The 24,390-nt window shown below is 46.6% G+C and overlaps 1 long non-coding RNA gene and 1 pseudogene across 1 annotated transcript in view; one reads left to right on the top strand and one right to left on the bottom strand.

The window, feature by feature from the left end:
- Positions 1-1,555: 1,555 nt before the first annotated feature.
- On the bottom strand, positions 1,556-1,999 carry LOC123825161 (annotated as a pseudogene).
- Positions 2,000-9,842: 7,843 nt separating this feature from the next.
- Positions 9,843-24,390, top strand: part of LOC123825177 — a 74,865-nt gene continuing 60,317 nt past the window's right edge. Inside the window, exons 1-2 of the long non-coding RNA XR_006786854.1 lie at positions 9,843-10,771; positions 17,285-17,369. This is a non-coding gene — a long non-coding RNA (uncharacterized LOC123825177). The remainder of the gene's footprint in view (positions 10,772-17,284; positions 17,370-24,390) is intronic.

Below are 24,390 nucleotides of genomic sequence, written 5' to 3'. Positions count from 1 at the left end.
ATATTACACAAAGCCAATTCAACTACTTCTAAGTTCAACTGTATGTACATCTCTTTATTGTTGAAAGTGTGTGTGCCTATGATGTTAGAGGCAGACCCTTCCAAGTGTCACCAGGTAGCAGCTTTCCGTGGGTGTCATCATTTGTCACACCCGCTTCCCATTTCACATAGAGTTGACAAACTGCTCTAGGAAATTAAGAAGCTCTTCCGGGCCCCAGGGCAAACATATACCTCATGTTCCTCCACACCCTGTTATGCCAGAAGCAACTAATTTCCGAAGAAGACACAGTTAAAGCTATCACAAGTGTCCCAGCTTATCAATATACTGTTTTATCATTTTCATTAACAAAGCGTATTATAATGAAGCCCTAATTTGCATTATAATTAGTTCTTACAAGACACTGCATATTCTCCTGAGGACACATCATGATTCCCCAAATGCAAGGTCACTCTCAGAACAGCCTCCCAACTAGGGAGTGGAGAGCTCACCACAGGCTCCGGGAGCCGTTTCCTGTCCCGCAACTGCGTGCTGGGAGCAGTGCCGTGTGAGGTCAGTGCTGACGGGAGGGCCCAACATTCTGGGACAGTCTCCATCACACACGTGGCGGGATGAAAAGACTGCCAGGCTGAATCTTACTGTAGTGAGTATGTTAGTACTAGTGCATGTTGTGAGAATTATTTTCCATTGTTCAGTTTAGCTTGAGAGAGAATAAAGAATTTGGGCAAAAATTATTACCAGATTATGACGTTTTCTAAGCTAAAGAAATAAAGTAATTGCTGAGGTTAACAAAACACAGTAATTCTCTTCATATGACCTTGTACTGTTTTATGAACTGCATTACTAAAAATCATGAACTCAGTTGGTTGGGAGTCCTACTGCAAAGCGAAAGGTCGAAGGTTTGATTCCCGGTCAGGGCACATGCTTGGTTTGCAGGTTCGGTCCTCTGCCTGGGCACATAGGAGAGGCAACCAGTCGATGATTTTCTCTCACATGAATGTTTCTCTCTCTCTCTTTCTCTCTCCCTTCCCCCTCTCTAAAAAATAAATAAAAATCATGAGCTTAGCAAAATCTTTACAAGCCAACTCATCAAAACAGACATTTGGGCAATAAGAATTTAATTTTATATCAACACAACTTTAGATTTTAGACAGCCCCGGCTGGTGTGGCTCAGTTGGTTGGAGTGTAGTCCCATACACACACACACACACACACACGAAGGCTGAGGGTTCAATTCCTAGTCAGGGCATATACCTAGGTTATGGGTTCCATCCCCAGTTGGAGCATATGGGAGTGAACCAGTTGATGTTTCTCTCTCTCTTTCTTCCTTCCTCTCTTCTAAAATCAATAAACATATTTTTAAATTAAAAAAAAACTTTAGACTTTATATTTATTTAGGGCTGTTTGCACATTTTTATAGAATGTTTAATTTGCTCTAATAGATGACAAGATAGCTCCACCTCAGTGAGACCCCGGCCTAAACAGATTTGCTTTACTTATATAGCTAAAGGGTAACATTAAACACAGAAGGTTTTGATTTGTGGCACTGAATGATAACCTATGCAGGGCATCCTTCAAAAGCTGCAATTAAGACCCTACCTAGCTTTTCACTAACGTAAGCCCAATTGAGGTCTTCTGGCCCATTTGCTTGACGTTCATGTTTTATGCCTTGAAATTGATTTTTTGTTGCATCCTGGGAGCTCACATAGATCATTTCATTTTTCTGAATTTCTTGGGTTCAAAGCTTGCATTGTATAAAGCATAGCAACAATTTTTCTCAGGAAGCACTCCCAAAATGCCTGAAGGAATTGGTTACAGTTACACCTACATTTCCAACCAAGATCTCTTTGCCTTCTACTATGAGGCACGTTTTGTCCACACTGAAACAAAAAACGACAGCCTTCTTTCTGTTCTTGGTTTCTTGTGGTGTGGAACACTTCCTAACTTTAATGATATAAAAAATGTGACATACTTCATCAGCAACGTGCACTCCTTAGGCCATCTTTGCCGCTGTGGGGGTTAAAGGGGCACAGGGCATGGAGTCTGGGCACTGAGTCTGCTGAGCTTCCTGCAGCAGCAGCACTGAGCCAATGGGTGAGGAGATGACACAGGGCACAGGCTTACCAGGGGGCGGGCACGCCTCTGGGCCCAAACAGGACTGTGCATGTCACATGCTGCCACTCAGGATGCTTGTGAAGGCAGCTGGTCAGCCCTAGTAAATCAACCGTTTATGAACAACCACTGCCTGCTCTGGACCCTCTGCCAGCCGCCCCCTCCCTTCATGCAGTCCCTACCTCCTGTCAACTAGACCATCTGTAACTCACTTGGCTCCAATTAGCTGGGTAATTAGCACCTCGTAAGGCCTGCCTGCCTTTGCACAGCTCCCCTGGGAAGGGGTTTCAGGTGGTCTCCATGACTTCATGGCCTAGGGCTGGGCAAGTCCAGGCAGGCCAAGGGGCCAGGCTGCAAGGCCCCTGTACCCACAGGTGCCCCCCAGCATTCACTGATATGGGTTTTCCAGCATAGGGCAGTAGTGCCAACTGACAAATCACTCAGGGAGTGGGAAGCAGAGGAGCCCCACTCAGGACAGGGCTTCTCCTAGCAGTCACCAGGACCGCGTATGAGCACCCACACACACCTCCTCAGCAGCTCTGCTTATCTGGGGACTCCTAGCTGGCTGGGACATCAGGGATATGGGCAGGGGAAGGGGAGGAGGACCGCCAAGTCCCCAAGGTCCCCTAGGTAAAGAAGCAGAAAATTTGGGGTCAGATTAGGGATCTGAGTGGGGAGAGGGGATGGGGGCAGCCTATGCCAAGTGGGGACAGAGAAGACCTCTTACAAAAGACATGAGACACTGTCAAAGAGTGTGTGGAACCACAGCAAGTGGAGTGGCTCTGGGGTGAGGGGAAGGCCAACACATTCCCTGACTAGGCTTACTTTTCCCACCTTTAACAACAGGACAATAATTATAACAGCCCAGGTTCCAGAGGGGGTTACAGGAGGCTGGGTGTGGGGTGAGCAATAGTGCTAGAGGGGGAAACAGGAGGCAGTGGCACCCAGGCCATGGGGCAGGAAGTGAGCATCAAGGGAAGCCACCTCTTGCCAAACCCCCTCTCCCACAACTCAGAGCTGCACTGGCCCAGGCAGAGGTCATAATGGGAGTGTGGGCCCCACCAAGGCCTGCTCAGACTTGGGGAGAAAAAGAGCATGTCAGGCCTGGACAACCAGTAGCATGAAGGCGCAGGGGACCCAGATGGACAAGAAGTCAGCCTGCCCCCCAGCCAAGGCCCACACACTGGGGCAACCTGGGAATGTGGTCAGTCACGGGACTGAAACTCCAGCTGCAGGAGAAGCAAATAGCCTGCAGCTGGGGAAAGGCTTGGTGGGGGCAGGGTCTGCTTCCCTGGTGAGTCTACAGCTCAGTCCAGAATAGTCCCACTGCTGCCTCACTGTTGGGCAACAAATCCCCTTAATGCCTCCTTCCTTGAGATAAGCACTGGCTTCTTAGGATGCTCTGGTGAAAAAAAACAGCATCAGATACTTAGTCCAGGCCCAAATCCCAACTTGCCACTCAGGGCAAGGCCCTTTACTTCTGTGAGCTCTAGAGTCCTTGACTGAGGGATGGTGATCCTGGCCCAAGTTCATGGTAAGCGTTAAGTGCCCAGTGTTCCAACGCACTTGAAGGGCCCTGACAGGCAGTATGCATCCAGGGAGTCTGTGTTCCTCCTCCTCCTTCCTCAGAAGCTCTTGAAACCCTGAGAAAGTGTAGGATTGAAGTCTGTTTTCCCTACTCTGGAAGAGAAATTCTGTGAGTCAGTTGGAATTCTGGGAATGCCAGAAAGCCAAAACCACCTCCCCAGTCATTCCTCCCTCCAAAGGCTCAATGCTGGGGGTCAAGCAAGTCCTGCTGATAGGGGACTTAGAGATGGAAAATTTTAGTTTAAGTAATAGCTAGTAAGCTTAGTAATCAATGCAAGTAAAAGCTTTTGTTCCAGGAACTAAAGGTATGACCCACCCTAACTCCAGGAGACCATAGGCAGTTCCACCTTTGTTCCTCAGGAGGACTGCAAGCAACTCAAGATGATATATCTGAGCCATTGTGCTCCAGGGTGGGATGGCCCAGGACACAGCTTACCACTGCCCAGGGGGAGAATGCTGAAGGTTTTTTTTTAATCCAATTAACTTTCCCTGAATCCAAAACCCTTCACCACACCTTGTTTATTCCCTGCTATAAAAACCTTGGCCTGGAAAGAAAAGACAAGATGGTCTTAACAGACCATCTTGATATGAACACGCCATCTTCTCAGATCACCGGCCATCTGAATAAAGCGTCCATAAAGATTCAATCCCTGTCTCTGAGTGGCACCCTCCAGAAGTCTACAGGGGCTTCCTGTGACCCACACAGAGGGTGCTGAGTGCTGACCACAGCCTGAGCCTTGCCTGTGGCTTCGTAGTGACAGGCAGCCTGAACTCCGGTATCTTTTCCGGTTTCACTTCCAATAACATCTCCTGTTTTCAAGCCTCTGGCTCCCAGCCCTCACATAGCCCCCCTGGCCCAGCCCACCTCCCAGTCCCTGTTCTTGCCCCATTCCTATCCTGATTCTGAGATAACAACCAGGATATGCACCAGGATAATCCTGATATTAGAGACAAAGGCTTTGAGATGTGTTTGTGCAATTAAGGGAAAGGGACGCTGAAACTCCATTGACCCTTCTTTCTAGTAGGCAATCAGAGTGGCCCCCACTACTCTGGCATGATCTTCCTTGTCCATGATAATCTTCTGAGTGGCACCCTCCAGAAGTCCACGGGGGGGCTTCCTGTGACCCACACAGAGGGTGCTTTTTGCTGACCACAGCCTGAGCCTTGCCTGTGGCCATGGTCCCTGTTTGTTTCCAGAAGGAGCAGCATGAAGCCCTTGAGGGCAAAGGGCCTGTAAAAGCATTTTACAAACTGGGGAAACTGTGCCCACTGCTCAGCCATCTGTGGGGTCATGGGAGGTGGTAGGCAATGCTGGCGAACCCAAGAAGTGGACCAGGGCTTGGACATGAGAGGCCTGCCCTGCTCCCTAGGGCCCACTTGACCATAGTCGGTGTCTTCTGTTCATGAACAGACCTCTTTATTTCTCAGAGAAGTATGGCCTATTTGCATTTTCCAGTGTGGATGTAAAAAGGTTCCAGGGAAAGTAACCTCACAGGGTGATCCAGCTGTAAATTCCTAACAGGGCAGGTCATGGTGAATACTCACACTCCAGGCCTATAAGAAGGTTTATCTTTGCCTTAAGGCGAAGCCCTGTCCATTGTTCCTGTGCCTCTAGGTTAAAATGCCTCTGAAATGCCAGGAGTAATCCTCTTTTTCAAACCCCTCAGTGGTGTAACCACTCTCCGGAAAGCACATGATCTTGTTAACTGTCTTGTAACCCGGATCACAGAGATTTCCCCCCACCTTGCTTTCTCTCCCCTTCATGTAATATTCCTTACATTCCCTCCTTAATTCCAAATGTATAAAAAGAACCGCAAAACTGTCATTCACCTGAGTATTTGAGATCTTGCTTCCCAGCATGTCACCAGCTTGGCTCACATAAACTCTTATAAAAATTCTCTATAGGTTTAGACATTTTTAAGTCAATAGTATGTCATGAGACTAAATTAGAAAACCAATATATTGGGTGTCCATATCAGTGTAAACAATAGAAATGAATAGGTAAACAAATGCACAAACCCTTCAGTCTGCTCTAACTTCTTTTTTTTTAAGATTTTATTTATTTATCTTTAGAGAGGAAGGGAGGGAGAAACATCCCACATGCAAGAGATACATTGATTGGTTGCCTCTCTCATGCCCCTAATTGGGGACCTGGCCCACAACCCAGGCATGTGCCCTGACTAGGAATCAAACTGACAACCTTTTGGTTCACAGGCCAGCACTCAATCCACTGAGCCACAGCAGCTAGGGCTGCTCTAACTTCTTTTAAAATAAACCCTAATTAGCAAACTCAGATGCTCTGTTGCTCATATCGTGTCACTTGGGACCCCAATTATGGGCCCCAGCTCCTTGTCTTTGAGGTCCCATCTATTGGACACATTTGCAGAGGCTGCATCGGACTCACGATGAGCCCTGCAGAGGCCCAGTGGGGCTTTCTCCGACTCAGGAAGATCTAGAGCAGCCACCCAGGCCTACGCTATGGGTGGGACCCAAGTAGCTGATGCCCAAGGGGATAGGGGAACTCCAAAGTGAAAGATTTTAGCTTCAGTTACAGTTGATAAGCTTAAGTGATTAATGCTGTGGAAGTCTGTTGTTCCAGGAACTGGAATAGTGACCTATAGGACTCCTGGAGGTCAATAAGCAATTCAACCTTTGTGCCCCAGGGGGTCTGCAAGGGATGGAGAGGGTATTTGAGCCACTGTGTTCCAGGGAGGGGACATCTATGATGCAGATAAGGAGTTGTTGATCAGTAGATAAAGAAATACCAGGAAATCACAGCTGGACAGTGACTCTTATCTGATTAACCTTTTTCCAAACCCCTTACCCTTTTCTTCTCCTTATAAAAAGACCGGCTTGGGATGAGACATTAAGACGGTTTTTAGAGCACATAACCCACCATCTGTCTTCTCAGATCACTGGCATCTGAAGGAAGTGCCCATAAACATTCAATCCTTGCCTCTACGTATTGGTGCTGGTAGGGATAGGCAGCATGAATGCCAATTGCTCCAGCTTCAAAAGGGCCTCAAGTCTTCAGCTTTCAGCAGAGGTTCCATGCATGGCAGCAGAGGCTGCCAGCCCATATGGACTGGGAAGAGGCACCACAGGGAGCCTGACTTATGAGCAGAGCATGTGCTGGATTTCAGGAACTAGATGCCATTTTGGCTAGATACCTTGTGCATTGCCTAACCTGCAACTGGCAGGAGCCCACTGACCACACGTTCCACCAGTAACTCTGAGGATGGCTGGGTGACTTACGTTTCTCCAGGCAGACTTCCCACCCAGTAGTTTGACCTGTGCTCATGGCCTACAGGCCCACTCCTTCCCAAACTAGAAACCCACTCCTCACCTCCTTAATCCCCAGCCCTTTAGCCCCTCAGCTGACTGGCACAAAGCAATGTTGGTGTTAGGTTGTGGCCTAAGGTCAGGATGAAAAAGAACATCATTCCAGCTCAGCACAAACAATGCACAAAATTAAATGCTGGCCATCAGCTGTTTCCTGTCCTGCCATACCTCACTCTTCTTCGTGGATTCCAGCCCCCACCCCCATCTGAAATGCTTGTTTCCCATTCACATTTGTAGGAATTTTGCCCTCCACCCCACTCCTGCAGGCCAAATGTGTGTCCACATTTTTAAGCCCTCCCAGGCACCTATCAACCCAGACCACAACAACCTTCAGCAGCAGTTTATTTTTTAACAAGCTGTACCTACTCATAGATGTGCCCCCTTGCCCACCCACATAGAGAAATGGACAAAGAATGACAGGAAAATGTATTCTTCTGGGATTATTTTTCTTCTCCCCAAGCATTTGGTCATATCCTCACCTCACCATTTTTAATCTGTTAAAGCTAATCTCAGACATATTTTAGTTGTGAGCATAGGTCACAGTTTTATCATAAGCTGGTTAGCAAAGGAACTCGTCAAGGAAAACAACACAATAGCTTCCTTCAGAATCTTGGATGAAGCTGTGTAATGTAATGAAGTGATTTGGAGCATAAACACTAAAGCCAGGCTATCTGGTTTCATTCCCAGTTTTGCTCCTTTCTAGCTGTGTGACCTTGAGCAAGTTTACTTAACCTCTCTGTGCCTCTGTTTTCTCACCCATGGACAATGGATAGTAGTAGTACTTACCTCATAGGGTTGTTATTGTTGTGCCTGAAATCCAATTGAATTCATGTGAAATGAATGAATTAATGTAAGCTGCTAGTATAGTGTCTGGCATACAGTAAGCATAGTAAGAGTGTTAGATATTATTATTAGCAAGTTTATATAAGAGAAGGAAAAAGAATGTCACTTTTGTATCATCTGTGTGAGTTAAACCTGCATCATACCAACCAGGACCGTCCTTCCAAATTGCCAGGTATGGGCTCAGTTAATCAGAAACACCAGTTGCAGAAGATTTTTGTTGTTTTGCTTGGTTTAATTCTGAGCCTGGGATAGCTTTCTTTCCCAGACTCCAGCCTGTATCCCGAATGATTTTAAGGAGCATCTTTTAATTAAACATCCTAGGGAGTGGGAGGTGGCATGGGATGAGTGAGTTGAGTGCGCAGAGCCATAGGAAGCTCCAGAACCCCCTGCCCAACCCTCTGCTGGCCTGACTGTCCTGTGGAGGAGGGGAAGCAGGACTGCAGGAGAACTCAGCCAGGCTGAGCTGGAAGTCAAGAGGGGCTGGGCAGCTTCCCAAGGGCTGGCACAGTGCCTCCTCCTTCTCCACCCCCAAGTGGCCAAGCTGCTCAGGACCTGACACAGAGCATTCAGTTAATAAAGCTGTGTTGATGTTGCCTGGTAGAAACAAAGCCAAAGACACAAGGTCACCTGACATTTAGTAGTTCTAGCCAATAGAAATATAATACCAGGCACATTTTATTTTATTTATTTTTATTTTTATTTTTTATTTTTCATTAACTTATTAGAAAAGAAAAATAATTCCCACAGACAAAATTGCTAAATCCTTTGCTGCTTTAAACTTTTTTAATTTATTGGTTTTTAGACAGAGAAAGAGAGAAAAACATTGATTTGTTGTTCTACTTATTGATGCATTCATTGGATACTTCTTGTATGTGCCCTTACCAGAGATCAAACCTGCAACCTAAGCATATCAGGATGATATTCTACGGCCAGGGCTAAAAGAAGTATGCCAAGTCATGAAAGGGAAGGACCTACATCCAAGATTGCTGTATCCAGCAAAGCTATCATTTTGAGTAGGGTAGATAAAGTACTACCCAGAGAAGGTCAAGTTAAAGGAGTTCATCATCATCAAGTCCTTATTATATGAAATGTTAAAGAGACTTATCTAAACAAAAGAAGATAAAAAATATGAACACTAAAATGACAACAGTCTCACAACTATCAACAACCAAACCTAAAAGACAAACTAACCAACTAAGCAAACAACTAGAACAGGAACAGAATCACAGAAATTGAGATCACATGGAGGGTTATCAGTGGGAATGAGTAAGGGAGAGAATGGGAGAAAAGGTACAGGGAATAAGAAGCATAAATAGTAGGCACAAAATACACTGGAGAGGTTAAAAATAGTATGGGAGATGGAGCCAAAGAATTCATATGTATGACCCATGGACATGAACTAAGGGGGGGGGATGTTGGTTAGAGGGGGATACAGGGTGGAAGGGAATAAAGGGGAGAAAAGAATGGGACAACTGTAATAGCATAATCAATAAAATATATATATAAAAATTTTAATAGACACAAAACAAGTGAAATTAATTGTAGTAATAGTTCATTTAACCCAGTTTATTTAAAGTATTATTTCACATGTAATCAAATATGAAGTTATTATCTTTCATTTCATTTTAAGTCTCTGAAATCCTGTGTGTATTGTATGCTTCTTGCACATGTCAACTAAGACTAGCCTCTCTAGGGGAGGGAAAAAAACTTTTCCTTTTAGATTCAGTTACTGGGGCCTCTGAATTAAACTGACAAAAGACTGATTAAGAGGAGAAAAAAAGTGTGTTTCATATGTATACAAGAACCAACAAAGGAAGTAGCTGCCTCATTTAATGATTAAAGTTAAAGACTTACATTCCTAAATTAGGAAAAGGGAGGGGAAAGAAATGGCTTCTATGAGGAAAACAAATAGATTTCTTTAGGAAGACAAATGGCCTGTTGGGCGCACAGACTTAAGATAAGGCTTGTGATAATGTTTGTCTATAAAGGAGGAATGGTCTTTCATCTTCTTCAAGCATTAAAACTCCCCTGGAGAGGGCATTCATGGCAGCCTCATTTCCTAGGAGTTGCTGCCTTTTGTCAGATAAAAGAAGCTCCCAGGAGTCTTTTCTCTGCATTTGTTAAATTTCAAATGTCTCCAGCTTAAAGTAATCTTTATGCCAACTCCGGAATTCGGAGGACGTCCTGACACCACATTTCTAGTGCCCAACAGTGGCTACCGTATTGGATTGCGCAGGTGCAGAATCACCAGATCGCGGAGTCGCAGGGCTGCACAGCCCTGGAGGTCCCAGCAAGCACCCCTCTGCTGCCTCTCTGACCAGCGTTGGCCTGCACTCTGAGGGTCTCCCAAGCGCAGAGTGCCCAGCCTCCTTGAAGCAAGCTGTGAGGTGGAAGCTGTCATCTTGAGCTGAAATCGCCCTCCTGGCTGTGCATCTCAGTATCTTTTCCAATCCGCTGGGGCAGGGCGGGGGCAGGCAGGAACTGTGTTTCATTTCACCCAGAGGGTCAGTGTCCTGCAGCACGCGGGGGGAGGGGCTGCTCACGCACTACAAAGTCCTGCTTGCTCTGCAAGGCGGTGTCTTCTCCGAGGCCTTGGGAGGAAGAGCCAGCGTTTTGGGGACAACCTTTGCGAACACTCACCACCCCTCCAGAGCAGAAAGCCTGGTCCGACTTCCAGCCCACCTCCGCCACCGGCCTGGGCTCTGGGGATCTCTCCTCCCCCAGTTGGGAGAGGCCTTTCCTGTGTGGCGGTGGCACAGCTCCCACTCTCGATCGAACCGGTTCCAACCAAGTCCCAGGGGCGTCTGGAGAAATCTTGGAGACCTTCCTGTCCAAGCCACCTGGGGAGGGTGGTGCCTGGCCAGCCTCTGCTCCTTGGCCATAACATCAGGTGAAGACCGCGGGGACTTGGTGGCAAGGGCGGGAAGCTCCCGGGAACCCTGATGTAACTCGGCGCCAGGCTTGCAGGAGAAGCCCCCAGAGCCCCCGCCTGTTTACCGTAGGGGGAAGGTGATAGAAGTGGAGCCCCAGCCGCCTTCTTCCTGCCGCGCCTGCGGAGCCTCCCACCTCTTGCTGTGGGCCTGCTGACAGGGTTCTCAGGATCCGAAGGTCAGGAGTCCTCCGGGGGTCCCTAGACATGGCTGGTACTGGTCCTTTTTCAACCATAGACGTTTTATGACCTGAAGCAGTGACAGTGCCAAGGGGTGAGTCCAAAAGGACTTGAGCCCCCAAAACAACTCAAAATACCATTTAGACCAGAGGTGTCAAACTCATTTTCCCCTGGGGGCCACATCAGCCTCCATGGTTGCCTTCAAAGGGCCAAATGTAATTTGAGGACTGTATAAATGTAACTACTCCTTAACTAGGGGCAAGGAGCTGGGTGCTGCGGTGAGGCAGAAACACAGTGCCAGGCAGATAAAACAAGGTAGGGGGCCAGATTCCGCCGGAGGGCCTGGTGTTTGCCACCTGTGTTCTAGAGGGTTGAAGAGCAGAACTGCCTGGGGGCCAGGCCTCAAGGTGACCTCCAAACTCTGCATCCAGTCAGCCCATCCAGGCCTCCCAAGGGAGCCGGTGGAGGAGAGCTGGAGGCCTGTGTTCACCCTAGCTGAGCCCTCAGGCCAGACACAGGCCTCCCAACCCCAGGGGAGAGGCAGAAGTCAAGACAGAGTGTGGGCAGATGACAACTGGTCTGAGTGGAGCACAGGGTTGGGACAATGCTGTGCCCCGTGCCCACTGTCAGAGGTTTTTTTTCTAGACTCTCAGTACCCTGGTGAGGCAGTTGAGCTGAGTCCAGATAAGGGATCTGAGACCAACAGAGATCAGGGTAGCCCCAGGTCACCCTGGGTGACAGAATTAGGACCCAAACCCCTGCTTCCCAGTCCCTCATACTTTCGCTCCTGAGAGGGTAAGAGCCCTGTGAGCAAGAGAAGGTCAGGTCTGAGCTAGGCAAGGCCAGAGGGTCTAGATTTGGAGAGGGTGTGGGGTGGAGAGGGCTACCTGAGCTGGGGGTAAAAAGATGGGAGGGTGCCTTGGGGAGATAACAGCCTGGGGAAGCTGTAAGAGGTGAGGGTACGGCAGGTCTGGCCAATAGATGACCCTGGCTGGTGTGGCTCCATGGATTGAGTGCTGGCCTGTGAACTGAAAGCTGGCTTGATGGCCAGATCCCTGGTTGGGGGCTAGTGATGTTTCTCTCCCTCTCTTTTTCCCTCCCTTCCCCTTTCTAAAAAAAAAAAAAGCAGACCAGATGCAGGATCAAGTACTGTTGTTGTTGAGACTAAGCTTTTTGGTCCTGCCTCCACTTCAGGCTCCCACTTGCCAGCCCTTGGGCCTGTTCTTTTTCCCTGTGGGGCTCAGTTTCCTCACGTGTAAAATGGGGTCAGCTCCCTGTTCTGTTTATAACTGAGAAGGTGCTTTGTGACTGGCTTTACATCTTGAGTGTGTGAGAGGCTCATATATAAATGTGACAAAGGGACTGGTGTCAGGGGAAACCTCTTGGAGGGGCTTCTCCCTCCCCTGATTCCCTGGCTCCAGAGGAAGAGACCCTAGGCACTGCTCCCCTGCCAACCCTGCAGGCATGTCTGGGATACCCCTGGGCTTAGCAAATATTGGTGCTTCTGCTTTAGTCAGTAGCTGCTGGAATGTGCTGTTCTGCTGCCCATTTTCCCACCTTCTACCTCAGGCTGTGAAGATCCAGGAAGGAGACAAAAGTACAGGGTTGGGGCTTCTGGGTTCTTTCCTCCAGTCCCCCCTACCCCCACCCTCTGCCTACTCCTCCTGCGCCCCATTGCCCCAATTTGTTCCTGAAGTTCAGAGCCCTGTGCTAGGCACTGTGCAGCGACAAGAGACATGTGGCTCTAAAGAGCCTCTTCTGCCCTGGCTGGGTGGCTCAGTTGGTTAGAGGATCGTCCCAATAGGCCAGGGTTGTGGGTTTGATCAGGTTAGGGCACAGAGAAGAAGGAACCAGTGAATGCATAAGTAAGTGGAAAAATAAATCAATGTTTCTCTCTGTCCCCCTCTCCTCTCTCTAAAATCAATAAATCTAATTAAAAAAAAAAAAAAAAAGAGCCTCTTCTAAGAGCCAAGACTGTGGGTCCACATGTGAGCTCAGCAGATGTCCTGCTGTGTGGTCTTGGGTGAGTCCCATTACCTCTCTAAACTAGTTTCCTCATCCCTGAAATGATGGTGAAGTGGTTTGGTTCAGTGCCTGGGACTTTGTAACTGTTCTTCCCTAGGCTTACTAACATGGCTCTGTACTATACCCCCAGAAGTTTGGGCCTGCCCAGTTTAGCCAATAAAAATAACAAGAGTAAGAAGTTGCTGGTATTATTGAGTACTCTGCACAATAACATGCTGGCAAATGTTTAACAATTAGCCCTAAAAGAAAGTCTTATTTTGCAGCATTTGCATGATTTCTGTGTTGTTAAGATTACCACGTGGCCCTTTCAAGCTTTTGCCACGATGTAACTGAGTTCGGAGTCAAGAGCCAGTGAGCTGGTTGCAGCAGGACACTGCACATAGGACTGGCTACAGAATTGGCCAGGCCCAGTGCAAAATAAAATCACAGGGTCCCTTGTTCAAAGAGCAGGGGACAGCCGTTTCCTTTATTCTGGATTATTCTCTTAATCTGTGATGATTTGTTTGTTTGTTTTTTTGTTTGTTTGTTTGTTTAGAGGGGGTGTGATGAAGAAGGAAACTTTAAGTGCAGAACAGCTCACTGGTGATACAGCGTGGCTGTGGAACAGCTCAATTAGATACAACACAGCCATGAAAACAGCACTGAGTGAAGAGGCTCTGGGGTGAGGAGCCCCAGGGCATGTTCCCCTCAGGCTGGCCAGCCAGACAGGTCTGCTCTGCCTTGAGCAGCTCCACTCTGCTCCAGTGAGACATCGTTGGTGTTTCACTTTGGTGTTTCAGCTCCAACCTGGGAAATGCAGTGTTCAGTCTTTGGTGGAAAGGGAAAGTGCCTCTTTATTTATTTCATGTCATACTCCTTCCTGCAAAGTGATCCCAAATACACTCAGGGCAAGTGCAGAACCTGGCATGTAGGGGTGGGGTAGGGGTGCACAAGCCCCGAGACTTGGCGTGCACATATGGGGCTCACTCTATTCCCACGGGCCTGCAGTCCCAACCTCCAAGCCAGGATATGCCAGCATCCAGATTGGAGTGGGAGAGGGGCTTGCTCTGTCGAAGTTGCCCCACTGAACATGCCACATTTGCTGCCAGTCAAGGGAAAGGTGGCCAGTGGTTGTGTTAAGGGAGAAACTCTGTTCTTCTTGCCAATGCAGTAAAGAATTACAGATCAGCAAGTCTATTAGCATGCAAGCAGGGTCTCATGGAACAGACCAGGTCTTGCCAAGGTGGGGGTGAAAGGCATAGGCTTGGGTGGCAAAAAGCAAGAGCTGCAAAAGCAGGGGCGGCAAGAGCATTAGGTCCTATGTCTTGAAGACTTGTACGATTGGTAGGATGGGGATGAGGGCGTTGCATATTGATTGGTGGGTGAAGGTGGTGCCAGCTTCCCCCAGGGTGGGCGTGACTACCCAAACGTAGGTATGTGTGGGGGTCTGTTAGCCCAGAATTCTTATCTTGCTCCAGACCACACTTGCCCATCTTGTTGTAAAACAGATATGTGACAGGAGGCAGTTAATTAAAGTTGAGGCAGTTACCCAAAGTTATTAATGAGCTCTTTCTGTAAGCACTAGTAAAACAGATAATGACCAGAAACAGACAATTAACCAAAGCTGTTTTAATCACAGCACCTTCTTCTTTGGGAGCTGTGGACCCCCTCCTCTTCCCCTTCTAAACCTTGGGATGAATACACAGTTTCAAGGGCTTTCTTTCCCAGATAGTGGAAAAGATACATAGAACTTCAAGGGTTCCCCTCCTCCAGGGCTAACATGGTGTTTCTTGTGAAGTTGGAACACCTGGCAATCTTATCAGACCAGGCTCAGGACCACTGAGTTACCGGGTAAGAATGTCTCCTTCCTCCTCCCTGCCTTGGCTTGTTATCTATTCAACCTAACAGTCTACAGGGTGGGGAGGAGGAGGCCAGGTGAATCTGATGTAACAAGATGAGCAAGCTGGCAGCCAAGAACTTGTACCAAGGAAGCAGAGAGGTAAGACCAAGACCACACTGGGAGAAGGGGGCTCCAAGCCCACTGGACTTCACTTACAAGTCACAAGTTCAATGATGAAATTCTAATTCACCCCAGCGCATTAAACAAAACTCAGAGCCCTTCTGAGGACAGGACCCTGTGGGCTACCCTGTTTTCAGACCCAGGAAGCTGGCCCTGACAGTATATGTCATCCAAGCCAGAGAAGAATGGCCCCATAACATCCTCCCTGAGGAACTTCAGTCTTCATGTCAGAGATACCTGAGGATCTCTGGGGGCAGGAAAGGTCAAAGAGACTCATTCCACAGCACTACCCTCCCCCCATACCCTGAGAAATATTTAAATTGGGGGAAGCATTTACAGGGCATTGCAACTTAACAAAAACTTCTTAAACACCTACAAAATAGAGCCTTGTCATGGAACATTTATCATCAATCATCAGTATCATCTCTCAATTTATATTTGCATTGTGCCACTTTTCTCTCTTTGAAAATACCACTGCCCTGGCTGGTGTGGCTCAGTGGATTGAGCAGCAGCCTGCACACCAGAAGGTCTATGGTTCAATTTTAGATTCCCAGTCAGGGCACATGCCTGGGTTGCAGGCCAGATCCCCAGTTGGGGGTGTGCTAGAGGCAACCAATCGATATTTCCCTCCTTTCCTCTCTCTCTCTAAAAAGCCCCAAGGAAATACTACCTAAAAACGTGTTTCTTGCTTCTAAACAAGTGAGAGTTAACATTTTCAAATCCCCAATTCACTGCCCAGCTGCCCAGTATGTAATGGGTTGCATTCGTTGCTCTACAGGGCATCTGCAACTGCAAGTGTTCTCCATACTGATATTTATCCTAGGGATTGAAGCCAAATGTTGACCCAGTTTTAGCAACTTTAGAACGGTAGTTTCTTGGCTTAAAAAAACAATAATTCCACTTATCAAGAATGGTTGTTCCCTTGAGAGGAATGACTGTGGTGTCCCAGGCAGCTACTTCCTGATGAAGAGAATCTGGAAAGGGCACTTGTCACACCACCCTGACCTAGGCCAGGCCAGGGTGAAATAGTTTTAATATCTCAGGAGTGGCCGATGCTCTGGCAGCTGCTGAAGGGGTGTCTCACCAGGGAGGAGGCCATCAAGTACGGGCAAAGGACGGGAGGACCCCACTCTCCATTCCCCTGGGCTCTGTCCGGACAATGACCCACTGTGGGGGCCCAGGCTCAGCCCACGAGGCAGCAGGCTGTGCTCAACGACAGGGGAGGGGCCTTAGTCCAGTGAGCACTCCCACATGCACACGGATATCTAGACAGGAAGCTGCCTGGGAATCTTAGCCTGGAGAGTGTGTGGGTGCACTGGCCACAGACCACTTTTATAAAAGATCGAGAAAACCTGCCTGATTAAGGAACAGTGAATGTCCCTCTAGCATATTTGTTAATTGGCTTCCTCATAGAAATTCAACTATAGTGTTTTGAGTCTAAACCAGGCCTACCTTACTCTGGTAATCTTAGGCAAATCCCAGAGCATATCCAAACTCAATTTCTCCATCTGTAAAACGAGCAAATGATGCACAGCTTCAAGGTTGTAGTCAGAATTAAACAAAATGCATGTGTATATTTTTATGTCAGACACAAAGCTGGTGCTACAATAAAAGATGGTAATAGGCGGCAATTACTATTATTAGCAATCGCATAAAACAGGGCCCTGCATTTCTGGGTCCCTGGAGTATAGCAGGTGGTATGGGAGAATGTGAATTCACCTATTGGGCCTTGGCTGTGCTGTGCTGTGAGAACAGCTTGTGGGGATGTGACCACAGGCAGCAGCAGTGGTGGTGTGACTGAGCTGCGGTGGGCCCCTGGGCCTTCCTCTCTGCGAGACAGTCAGAACTGGAGCAGGAGCCACGCAGGGCAGGGCGTGGGAGCCCTCAGTCAGCCCTTTCATTTCACAAATGCAGAAATTGTATGTCGACCTGCTCTGAATGCATTACACTAATTCTATTGGCTTCAAAGTGATTTTGGAACGCAGCCAGAATAGCATCTCAGGACAGAAACCTTGGGGTTGATGAACCCCAAAGCATGGGTAAGTTCATTTCCTGGAGTGAAACTTGTCAGTTGGAAACAGAAGATGGGAAGCCACTGGGCAGATAAATTCTCCCTCCTTTTTCTCTTCTTGGACTGCTCCAAGGTGCGTTCCTCTATGCAGCCCTCTGGCCTCACCCCCACCCAGAGCAACACTGAGGCTTGTAGCTGGCACACGAGATACATTACATTCCACCTTTTCTGGGCTTACTTCCTTTTTCTTCACCCCCAGTGACCTGCGCTTGCACCTTGAGAATAAAGGACAGCAGTCATCCCTGATCTGAAGGGGATACATTCCAATGGATGCCTGAAACCAAGTGAGTAGTCCCACATAGGTCCAGCCAAGGCCCAGTAGGTGAATTCACATTCCCTCACACCACCTGCTATACACCAGGGACCCAGAAATGAATCAAGCCACCGAGTTCCACACACCAGCATACTGTCTTTTTTCCTGTATACACATACCTATGATAAAGTTTAATTTATAAATTAGGCACAGTAAGAGATTAACAACAATAACTAATAATAAAATAAGAATATACTATAATAAAAGCTATATGTATGTGGTTTCTCTCTCAAACTACCTTATTGTACTGTACTTACCTTTACACTTAAAGGATGCACTTTCTGGCTTCTCTGTGGCATATCTAAATTGCCGGCATCACTATTTTTGTGCTCTGGGGCCATTGTTAAGTAAATAAGAGTGACTGGAATGCAGCACTGTGGTACCCCAGCAGCTGACCTGAACACAGAGAAGGCTGCTGAGTGGCTGCGGGCAGGCAGTGCGTACAGTGTGAATGTGGGGTGATTTGCATCCTGGGAGGGGTGGAGCAGTGCGATGTGTTTCATCACACTACTCGGAACTGTGCACAGTTTTTAAAAATTGAATGTATTGGGGTGACTTTGGTTAATAAAACCATACAGGTTTCAAGTGTACAATTCTATAACACATCATCTGCACACTGCATTGCACACTCGCCACCCAAAGTCGAGTCTCCTTCCATTATCATTTATCTCCCCTTCCACTGCCCCCTGCCCTCCTTTCCCTCTGGTGATCACCATACTGTGATCTGCGTCTGTTTTCCATTTCTTTCTTTTTTTTGCCTAATTCCTTTACCTTCCTCATCCAGCCTTCCAATCCCCCTTCCCTCTGACAGCTGTCAGTGTGTTCTCTGTATCTATGAGTGTTTCTATTTTGTTTGTTAGTTTATTTTGTTCATTAGATTCCACATACAAGTGAAATCATATGGTATTTGTCCTTCTTCAACTGGTTTATTTTACTTAGCATAATTCTAGGATACTTAAGAAAGAAATTTTGAAGAAGATACAAATTAGTGGATGCATATACCACGCTCATGGATAGGAAGAATTAGCATCATTAAAATTTCCATATTACCCAAAGCAATCTACAGATTCAACACAATTCCTATTAAAACACCAATGGCATATCTCACAGAACTAGACCAAATATTCCACAAATTTTTATGGAACCACAAAAGACCCCACATAGCCTCAGCAATCATGAGAAAGAACAAAGTTGAAGGAATTGTGTGTGCATGGATATCAAACCATACCACATGGCCATAGTGATCAAAACAGCACGGTACTGGCATAAAAACAGAATAGAGAGTCCAGAAATAAACCCATGCCTAAATGGTCAATTAATATTTGACACAAGGAGGCAAGAACATATGATGGGGTTTGGACAGCCTATTCAAAACAGTGGTGGGAAAACTGGACAGATACGTGCAAAACAATAAAACTAGACCACCTTTTTACAACACACACAAGAATAAACTCAGAATGGATTAAAGACTTAAATGTTAGAGTCAAACCCATAAAAATCCTAGAAGAAAACAGACAGTAAAATCTCGGACATTTCTCGTAGCAATATTTTTTCTGATATATCTTCTCAGAGAAGGGAAATGAAAGAAAATAAATAAATAAATGGGACTACATCAAACTAAAAAACTTTTGCACTGCAAGGGAAATCATCAACAAAATGAAAATACAACCCACTGTATGGGAGAACATATTCGCCAATGGTACATCTGATACATGGTTACTTTCCAAAATTTATAAAAAACTTATATAACTCAACACCAAGAAAATGGACAATCCAATTAAAAAATGGGCAAAGACTCTGACTGGTGTGGCTCAGTTGCTGGGGCATCACACTGCAAAGCAAATGTCGATGGTTTGATTCCCAGTCAGGGCACATGCGTGATTTCCAGGGATCAATGTTTCTCTCCCTCTTTTTTTCCCTCCCTTCCCCTCTCTCTAAAAATAAATACAATATTTTAAAAATTGGCAAAGGACCTGAATAGACACTTTTCCAAAGAGGACATACAGATGGTCAATAGACATGTGAAAAGATACTCAACATCACTAATCATCAGAGAAATACAAATGAAAACCACAATGAGATATCACCTCACAAATGTCATAATGGCTATCGTCAATAAATCAACACATGACAAGTGCTGGTAAGGATGGGGAGAAAAAGGTACCCTTGTGTGCTGTTGGTGAGAATGCAGATTGGTACAGCCAGTATGGAGAACAGTATGGAGTTTCCTCAAAAAATAAAAAATGGAACTGCCTTATGACCCAACAATTCCACTTGGAGAATATATCCAAAGAAATTCTAAACAGTATATTCTTTTTAAAGAATATATGCACCCCTATGTTCATTGCAGCGTTATCTATAATTACAAAGATCTGGAAGCAGCCCAAGTGCCCATCAGTACATGAGTGGATAAAACAGCTGTGGTACGTTTACACAGTGGAATACTACTTGGCTGTAAAAAAAAGAAGGAAATCTTTTGCAACAGCATGGATGGAGCAAGAGGGCATTATGCTAAGTGAAATAAGAACAGTGTGCAATTTAAAACTCATGAATTATTTATTTCTGGACTTTTTCATTTAACATTTTTAGATCTTGGTTGACCAAAGGTAACTAGGCTGCAGAAAGGGAAACCACAATAATGGGGACTACATTAATTCTTGTGTCAATCTCTTTTTCAGAAGACCCAGAATAAGGTAAGGTAACACTTCCAAATTATTCAAATTTATAACAGGATTTTCAATATAAAAGATCTCATATAGAATATTTCTATACATTTAGACAACAGTTTCCAAATACATGACCACACATACGCATTCCTCTGGGGCAGGAGTCACAGCACCGGAAGCTGCAGGTGGATGCCTGGGGGATCCATTTTGCGCGTGTAGATGCTCTCTCTTGCCTACAGTGCTACCTCGAATATATGTTGTTCTGCCTCATATCTGACTTAAAGCTCTTCATTGCAATACTCAGAGCCTCCTGCCAGAGATTTGCCCTTTATTTCAAATTTATTGTGCATGTTGCTGAGAGAGCTGAGGGTTCTTGTACTCTGCAGTCAGGAATTCCTTCTATAATTCGTTCCTGTGAGGTTTGTTTTCCATACCAACAGCTAACTTTCCAACACCAGCTGGGTGTCCAAAAACTTAACTCAGTTCTGACACAATCTACCTGGAAGTAGTGTCAGATCCTGTAAGTTAAAGGACTCTGCCCCACCGGACTGCTCCCACTTCAGACATCAGTTTAAAAGGGAGTGTCTGGGCTACTACCCACACTTCTGCTGGCCTGACTACAGATTCAGGGATTCCCACACCCCCTCCCCCAAGTTCAGTAATTTGCTAGAATGAATCACAGACCTAAGAAAAATATTTCACTTATGTTTACTGGTTTATCATACAAAATACATACAGACAGCCTAATGGAAGAGATGCATGGGACAAGACCTGGGGCCGGGGAGGGCGCAGAGCTTCCCTGTCCCAGTGCCCTGCCCTCCCAGCACCAGGATGTGTTCTCCAACTTGGAAGGTCTGAGTCTCACTGCTGAAGAGTTTTCATAATCCAACTGTTAGGTCTTCCACTCTCAACGCTACAGGTTAGGGTGGTTTGCGGGGATGGACTTGAAAATCCCCACCCTTTAATCAAGTCTTTGGTCTCTCTTTGGTCTGGTGCCTCATCCTGAAATTATCTTAGGGGTTCTACCCTGAGCCACCTCATTAGCATAAACTCAGGTATAATCAAAGGAATTTGACATGCATAACAGTAGACACTTTTCTATTTTGTTTTTTATTTTGTTCATTAGATTCTACATATAAGTGAGATCATATGGTATTTGTCTTTCTCTGACTGGATTCACTTAGCATAATACTCCCTAGGTCCATCCATGCTATCACATGTGCTAAAATTTCCTTCTTTCTTACAGCCAAGTAGTGTTTCATCGTGTAAATATCCCACAGCCTTTTTACCCACTCATCCATGGATGAGCACTTCAGCTTTTCTAAATCTCGGCTACTAAAGAATGAACTGATGGGCTCAATTACTCTCAGATATATTCCCAGAATTAGAATCACTTGGTCATAAGGTAGTTGCATCATTTTCCACAGAGGCTGTGCCAGTCTGCATTCCTACCAGCAGTACACAAGGGTTTCCTTTTCTCCACATCATCAGCACTTGTTGTTTGTTCATTTTTTGGTAAAGATTTTATTTATTTTTAGAGACAGGGGGAAGGGAAGGAGAAAGAGAGGGAGAGAAACATCAACGTGTGGTTGCCTCTCGTGCACCCCGCACTGGGGTCTGGCCTGCCACCCAGGCCTGTGCCCTGACTGGGAATCGAACCAGTGACCCTTTGATTCTCAGGCCGGCGCTTAATACACTGAGCCACAACAGCCAGGGCTGCATGAGTTTTTAAAATATTTTGAATATTTACCCCTTATCATATATTATATACCATCTTAATAGGGAAAGGAGGAAAAGGACACTGATGGGAAAACAAATGACCCTGAGGAAAGATAAATAAGCCCTCAGGAGAACAGATGGGAGACACATTAGTTTGCTACAACATTAGTTTAGGTGATTTCTCATCCTGGACTCACGTGAAGGGAGTCAAACTTCTCTGGTTGTGAAAATCCTAGGGAGACAATTTATGACATTTGAATTCTTTTTGGAGGGTCTGTTTTTAGGCAGATAAGGGGAAGTTCAACAAAAACCTCTTCCTGCATCTGTTAATTCTCAAATATCTTCAGCTCAAAATAATCCTTATAACACAGTGGTATATTTTGAACCTCTCCAATCATTACAGGGGAGGGTTGGGGTTGGACAGGAGCTGTTGGTTTTCTAGACATTCTTCCAGGTTGTCCTCCTTGGCTGAGGTTGGGGCATGTGGGGCCTCTGCTCCTTATCAGCCTTGCTCAGGGCTAAGCTGGAATTAGTCCACCACCTCCCTGTAGCCCCTCCCCTGTGGTGCGATGGCTTGACTGCAGGCTGCACTGGGAGCCTCCTGCACAGGGGAAGTAAGTTGGGAAGGGGGAGGGGAGCCGTGGCTAGGCTGATCTGGAAAGCTTCTCTCTTCTACATACATGACTACGCTGTAGAGTTGGTGAAATGAAATAAATATGTTTTGTAATGAAATAAAATTTATATTTATCAAATAAAAATATTACACCTCCTATTTTGCACTATTCAACTATTTTAAGTTTTAAACACAAATAAAACCTCTAAGTTGTCACACAGGGTGGCAGAATTGAAGTGTTCAAGTTCCATTTGTCGTTACAATCACTGCGCTATCCGTGCTTATGTAGAACCCACTGTGTAAACAGAGGAACACGTGCCACAAGGACAGGGACGGGAGTGGCCCTTAGAGCGCAGAGGGACAGTTGGGAACTACGAACAAAACCCACACTGTGGCTTTCTCTGCACGTGTGTAACAGCATTATCTGAATGAAAGTTCATATAGAATATGATATTTCCTAATGAATAAGCCATAAAAGGGCGCTAATTTGAAGCTTATTTTATTTATCATAAAAAATTCAACAATGTGCAATTGTTTAGAACTTGAGCCAATAAAAGGCTTTTTCAGAGAGCAGTCTTTTATCACTGACATGGGTTAGAACTGCCAGCAAGTGGTGAGAATAAAAAGCTGATAGGCTTTATTCTATTTGATTATTGTTTTTAAATTCTCTGCATATCATACCCACCATCCTGACCTTCATATGCCATTAGCACAAGCTGTCCCCAACCTCACATCCACCCCAGGCCCATCACCTGTCGCCCTTGACTCAGAAGGTGGCTGGCACATTGCTGGGACACCAGCCCTAAGGCAGAGACTGCTTCCTGCTTTCTCTGGCCTTCAAGACTTCCCCACCCCCACTCCACCCCTTGGCCTAGCCAACAGTTGACTTGAGATAAGCTCTTGCAGATGGTTCAGGTGGGGAAACTAAGGCTGCTAAAGGGAAGGGACTTCTCCTGGAGATGAAGCTGGGGCAGGAACCTGACCAGCTCCAAGCCGCTGTGACTGCTGAGATCCAGCCAGCGGTCGGACAGGAAGGGAGAGGAGGCCAGGGAGCAGGGGCTGGGGCAGGCAGGGTTGACTTACAACTTATATGAAGAGGCCCCTGCTGCGTTAAACCTAGAATGGCCTCACCTATAGGACAGGACACAGGAAGATCTCTTCCGGCACTCACAAGCTCTGCTGTACAGTGTCACAGAACCCCATTCCCAGTCGGTGCCTGTGCACGAAGCAGCTGTGCCCTTCTGGAGCCTGGCTGTGAAGCAGTTCTCCCAGGGGGAGGTGAGGCCGGCAGCACAAGAGGGGCAAGGTCTGTTGTTCAGACCCCAGACACCTCACCTGAGTGGCAGGTGTGGGTTTTGAAAATGTAGGCTCTTTATTCACCTCGGTCCAGGAGGCACTAGACGGATGTGAGGCTCAGCCCAGAAGAGTCTGAAGGGACTGTAGAGACCAGTCCTGCTTTTACCTGGTTGTGAGAATGAGAAGTCAGATGACAGGAGCTGAAATAGAAATGGAGCTGGGGGAAGGGCAAGCCAAGGGCCAACTGCTGATGGCCAGATGAGTGGCCTGACCTGAGAGTGGGATGTCCGGGCCATGCCCCGGATCCCTGCCCCACCCCTCCGGTCCCTAGCCCTCTGTCAGACAGGCCAGCTAGGATTTGAGGAAGCGACATCCTTCCTGGCCATCCTCCCAGAGTAAGGTCCTGTCTCATCAGCTGGGGCCCCTCTGGGCCCTTCCAAAAACTCACGGCCCTGCTCTATCGATGGGTTAGTCTACTTGCACTCCCTCACTGGCAGAAAACTCATTAGCTCTCAAAAGCATATCACTGGCCCCTAGCTCTGCTGAGAGAAGGTCTTTCTTCTTTTTGAGCTGGAACCTCTTTCCCTGGAACTCACTCCATTGGCCAGAACGGCCCCAGATACTGTTGCAGAGGCAGAAAACTTTTCCTTTCTTCCCTTTTAGGGTTTTGACTGATCTAGTAATTAGACTGACATTAA

The sequence above is a fragment of the Phyllostomus hastatus genome, unplaced genomic scaffold (genome assembly GCF_019186645.2).
Source record: "Phyllostomus hastatus isolate PE091 unplaced genomic scaffold, TTU_PhHast_1.1 phas_contig_62, whole genome shotgun sequence".
NCBI classification, from domain to species: domain Eukaryota; kingdom Metazoa; phylum Chordata; class Mammalia; order Chiroptera; family Phyllostomidae; genus Phyllostomus; species Phyllostomus hastatus.
The sequence above is the reverse complement of the archived record's forward strand: the minus strand, read 5'-3'. Positions and strand labels throughout refer to the sequence as shown.